Here is a 6177-nt window from a genome sequence, read left to right on the forward strand (position 1 = left end):
ACTTGCTTCACTGGGAGCAATTTTGATTTCTGCGTATGCTGACAGCACTGCCCTGGAGGCTTTCTCAGTGAACGACTGCAGCAGCTGACCGCCCTGACATTTAGGGACAGTGTGCATGATTACCCTGTATAATGCAGACCTGTACAGATTAGGGAGCCGGGTACATGCCGGGTGCAGTGGTGAAGGGGTGGCCTACCCTTCCACACCTGTGGGCGTTTCTCATTAGGTGGAATGAGAGACTTGAGAAAAGAAATGAGACACAGAGACAAAGTATAGAGAAAGAAAAAGTGGGCCCAGGGGACCGGCGCTCAGCATACAGAGGACCCACATCGGCACTGGTCTCTGAGTTCCCTAGTATTTATTGATAATTATCTTTACCATCTTAAAGATAAGGGAGTGGCAGGATAATAGGATCATTGTAGGGAGAAAATCAGCAGTAAGACATATGAATCAAGATCTCTGTGATGTGAATAAATTTAAAGGAAAATGCTGTGCCTTGATATGCATACGCAAACATCTCCATAAACCTTTTAGCAGCATTGCTCCAGCAAGTCCCACCTTTTGCCGTAAGATGGTTTTCCATTGCTCAGATGCTTTTCTCTATCTCAACTGCCAAGAGGCCTTCTTTCCTCTTATACTAATCCTCCTCAGCACAGACCCTTCACGGGTGTCAGGCTGGGGGACGATCAGGTCTTTCCCTTCCCACGAGGCCATATTTCAGACTATCACATGGGGAGAAACCTTGGACAATACCTAGCTTTCCTAGGCAGAGGTCCCTGTAACCTTCGGCAGTGTACGTGTCCCTGGGTACTTGAGATTAAGAGAATGGTGATGACTTTTAACCAGCAAGCTGCCTTCAGGCACTTGTTTAACAAAGCACACCCTGCACAGCCCAAAAACCTTTAAACCTTGAGTCACCACAGCACATGTCTCTTGCAAGGACAAGGTTGGCGGTAGGGTCACAGATTAACAGCATCTCAAATACAGAACAAAATGGAGTCTCTTATGTCTACCTTTTTCTATATAGACACAGTAACAGTCTGATCTTTCTTTCTTTTCCCCACATAGTGGCTCACACTCAGCACTTTGGGAGACCAAGGCAGGAGGATTATTTAAGTCCAAGAGTTTGACAGCAGCCTGGGCAACAAAGTGAGACCCTGGCTCTACAAAAAAATTGAAAAATTAGCCAGGTGTGGTGGCACACACCTGTGGTCCCAGCTACTCAGGCGGCTTAGTGTGGAGGATCACTTGAACCTGGGAGGTCAAGGCTTCAGTGAGCTATGATCATGCCACTGCACTCCAGCCTTAGCAACAGAGACTCAGTCTCAATCAATCAATCAATCAATCAAAAAGGGACCTTCCCCTGCAGGAATCCACCTCTGATCTACCCTCCATAATTTCATGTAAAAAACCTTCCTTTAAGGCCAGGCACGGTGGCTCACGCCTGTAATCCCAGCACTTTGGGAGGCTGAGGCAGGTGGATCACCTGAAGTCAGGAGTTTGAGACTATCCTGGACAACATGACGTAACCATATCTCTACCAAGAATACAAAACTTAGCCAGGCATGGTAGTGAGCACCTGTAATCCCAGCTACTGAGGAGGCTGAGGCAGGAGAATCACTTAAACCTGGAAAGCAGAAGTTGCAGTGAGCCAAAGTCATGCCACTGCACTCCAGCCAGGGTGACAAAGCGAGACCCTGTCTCAAAACAAAAAACAAAAAACAAAAAACCTTCCTTTAATCTTACATCAGATGTGTGGGTTTTAAAAATTATTTATGTGTTTTATTTATTTTATTTTATTGAGACGGAGTCTTGCTTTGTGGCCTGCGCTGGAAGGCAGTGGTGTGATCTCAGCTCACTGCAACCTCTGCCTCCCGGGTTCAAGCGGTTCTCCTGCCTCAGCCTCCCATGTAGCTGGGATTACAGGCGCCCACCACCACACCCAGAAATTTTTGTATTTTTAGTACAGATGGGGTTTCACCATGTTGGCCAGGATGGTCTTGAACTCCTGACCTCAGGTGATCCACCCGCCTCGGCCTCCCAAAGTGCTGAGACTACAGGTGTGAGCCACCACACCTGGCCTATTTTATTTTTTTGAGATGGAGTCTCACTCTGTCGCCCAGGCTGGAGTGCAGTGGTACGATCTTGGCACACTGCAACCTCCACCTCCGGGGTTCAAGTGATTCTCCTGCTTCAGCCTCCCGAGTAGCTGGGATTATAGGCGCAAGCCACCAAGCCGGGCTAATTTTTGAATTTTTTTTTCTTTGGAAACAGTTTCACTCTCGTTGCCCAGGCTGGAGTGCAATGGCATGATCTCGGCTCACTGCTAACCTCTGCCTTTCGGGTTCAAGCAATTCTCCTGCCTCAGTCTCCCAAGTAGCTGGGATTACAGGTATGTGCCACCACACCTGGCTAATTTTGTATTTTTAGTAGTGATGGGGTTTCTCCATGTTGGTCAGGCTGGTCTTGAACTCCTGACCTCAGGTGATTCGCCTGCCTTGACCTCCCAGAATGCTGAGATTACAGGCTTCAGCCACCACACCTGGTTGTTTTTAATTTTGTATGTATTTTTAATTTTTAAAATAGAGATGGGAGCCGGGGACAGTGGCTCACACCTGTAATCCCAGCACTTTGGGAGGCTGAGGTGGGCGGATCACCTGAGGTCAGGAGTTCGAGGCCAGCCTGGCCAACATGGTGAAACCCCATCTCTAATAAAAATACAAAAATTAGACTGGGCGTGGTGGCTCACGCCTGTAATCCCAGCACTTTGGGAGGCCAAGGCGGGCAGATCACGAGGTCAGGAGATTGAGACCATCCTGGCTAACACGGCAAAACCCCGTCTCTACTAACAATACAAAAATTAGCTGAGCGTGGCGGTGGGCACCTATAGTCCCAGCTACTCAGGAAGCTGAGGCAGGAGAATGGTATGAACCCGGGAGGCAGAGCTGTACTCCAGCCTGGGCAACAGAGCCAGACTCCGTCTCAAAAAACAAACAAAAAACAAAAATTAGTCTGGCGTGGTGGTGGGTGCCTGTAGTCCCAGGTACTCTGGGCACTGAAGCAGGAGAATTGCTTGAACCCAGGAGGCAGAGGTTGCAGTGAGCCAAGATCGTGCCACTGCACTCCAGCCTGGGTGACAGAGCAAGACTCTGTCTCAAAAAAAAATAAATAAATAAAAATTAAAATTAAAAAATAAAATAACAAAAGAGATGGGGGTCTCACGATGTTGCCCTGACAGGTCTCAAAGTTCTGGGTTCAAGCAACCCTCCTGTTTTGGTCCTCCCAAAGTGCTGGGATTACAGGCATGAGAAACCACAGTCGACCACAGATACCTAAGTGATACACATTTTACAAAGCACTTCATAGTTTCACTTGGTCCACAAAACCCTGGTATTAGGCCAATTTTAGAGAGAGTGTGACTTGGTCAAGGTCGCCAAGTAGGTGAGTTGGAGAGCCTAGATTAACTGTGGATGTTGTGGGCACCAGCATTTCCTTATAATGCTGACCATCTGGCTGGCTGTGGTGGCTCACATCTGTAATCCCAGCACTTTGGGAGGCTGAGGTAGGCAGATCATGAGGTCAGGAGATCGAGACCATCCTGTCCAACATGGTGAAACCCTGTCTCTACTAAAAATACAAAAATTAACTGGGCACGGCAGCGCATGCCTGTAATGCCAACTACTCGGGAAGCTGAGGCAGGTGAATTGCTTGAACCCGGGAGGCATTGCAGTGAGCCGACATCGCACCACTAAACTCCAGCCTGGCGACAGAGCTAGACTCCGTCTCAATAATAGTAATAATAATAATAATGCTGACCATCTATTTCTTTCACTTTGGGGAAAATTTTTGTTGAATTGTTTACATACAAAAGAGCTGAAAAAGACTTTAGGGTATGAGTGCTAAGCATAAAAGCCTCCAACTTACTTTGAAACACAAATTCTGCAAGGTTTAAAATACTTGGAACTCTTTAACTTACTGTTTTATCTTTTGTTTTGCTTTTTAGACAGGTCTTGCTCTGTTGCCCAGGCTGGAGTGCAGTGGCGCAAACATGGCTCACTACGGTCTTGACCTCTTGGACTCAAGAGAGCCTCTTGCCTCAGGCTCCTGAATAGCTGGGACCACAAGCGGGCACCACCATGGCCAGCAATTGTCTTTTCTTTTTTTTTTTTGAGATGGAGTTTCGCTCTTATAGCCCAGGCTGGAGTGCAATGGCACAATCTCGGCTCACTGTAACCTCTGCCTCCCGGGTTCAAGTGATTCTCCTGCCTCAGCCTCCTGAGTAGCTGGGATTACAGGCGTGCATTACCACGCCTGGCTAATTTTTTTTTTTTTTTTTTTAAGTAGAGATGGGGTTTCACCATGTTGGTCAGGCTGGGCTTGAACTCCTGACCTCAGGTGATCTGCCCGCCTCGGCTTCCGAAAGTACTGGGATCACAGGCGTGAGTCACCGTGCCAGGCCTAATTTACTACTTTTTTTTTTTTTAAACAAGAGTCTCGCTCTAGTCACCTACGCTGGAATGCAGTAGCACGATCCTGGCTCACTGCAACCTCTGCCTCCAGGGTTCAAGCAATTCTCCTTGCCCCGGCCTCTTTGAGTAGCTGAGACTACAGGCGTGTACCACCAGGCCTGGCAAATTTTTTTTTTTTTTTTTTTTTTTTTTGAGACAGAGTTTTGCTCTGTTGCCCAGGCTGGAGTGCAGTGGCGTAATCTCGTCTCACTGCAACCTCTGCTTCCCAGGTTCAAGCAATTCCCTTGCCTCAGCCTCCCAAATAGCTGAAATTGGAGGCACCTACCACCATGCCCTGCCAGTTTTTGTATTTTTAGTAGAGATGAGAGTTCACTATGTTAGCTAGGCTGGTCTCGAACTCCTGACCTCAGGTGATCCGCCCTCCTCAGCCTCCCAACGTGCTGGGATTACAGGCATGAGCCACCACGCCCGGCCTAATTTACTGTTAATAGACCTATTTTCTCCCTCACATTTCTAAGCTACAGATTTGACTCTTGCTGGCTTATGTTATCTTCAGGTGATTGGTTCCAAGGCTTCTATGGATAACAAAAATCCACAGATGCTCACGTCCCTTATATAAAATGCCACATTATTTGCATACATATCCTGCTGTATGCTTTAAATAACCTCTAGATTACTTATAATACCTAGTATAATGCAAACAGGATATAAATAGTTGTTACATTGTATTGTTTAGGGAATGACAAGGAAAATAGTCTACATGTTTCCTACAGAAATGACCCTGAATTTTTTCAAAAAAAATTATTTTGAGACAGGGTCTCACTCTGGGCTGGTGTTCCGTGGCGTGATCATAGCTCACAGCAATCTTGAACTGGGCTTCTGCGATCCCCCCACCTCAGCCTCCCTAGTGGCTGGGACTACAGGTACATGCTACTGCACCTGGCTGATTTATTTTTGTTGGTATCTCACTTTGTTGCACAGGCTTCAAATATTCTCAATCCTCGATTGGCTGAATCGATGGACGCGGAACTCAGGGAATTGGCGTACTGACTGGACAATCAATGAATGCATCACAAAATCCTTTCTGACCTTAGGGCAAAAGGCCAGTGCCCCTAAAGGATTATTCCACACCTTTCTCCTTGTAGCAATGACTCCTACCAGGGAAAGGCAAGGCCAGTCACGCTTGCATTTTGTCACTTGTTCATTTCTCTTTGATTCAATGTATTTGAATCACCACTACACCTGGACACGAGGGACATCTGAGTATTAACACTACAGACTCACAGAAGTCCCGAGCATCCAGGAAAACGAGTAGAAGTGTCTTCTATAAACCCAGGAGGGAATATGCTGGGGGACTGGCCAGGAGTGAACTCTGCTGAGGCCCTCTGAGTCTCTTTCAGGAACTGAATGTTTAGGCACTCCAGGAACACAGTTGATAGGAGGCAAGACGCAACTGGTTAATTCCCTCAATTACCAGCATCTCACTCACCTGGCAGTGATGTAGGGCTCTGAAACTCAGAAAAAAATCAGAAAACAGAACCTATGAAGGCCGGGTGTGGTGGCTCATGCCTATAATCCCAGCACTTCGGGAGGCCGAGGCAGGTGGATCACCTGAGGTTGAGTTCTATAACAGCCTGGTCAACATAGTGAAACTGTCTCTGCTGCTCACTTTGGGGAAAAAAAAAAAAAAAAAAAAAAAGACCTGCTG

This window comes from Theropithecus gelada, chromosome 3, assembly GCF_003255815.1.
Source record: "Theropithecus gelada isolate Dixy chromosome 3, Tgel_1.0, whole genome shotgun sequence".
NCBI lineage: Eukaryota > Metazoa > Chordata > Mammalia > Primates > Cercopithecidae > Theropithecus > Theropithecus gelada.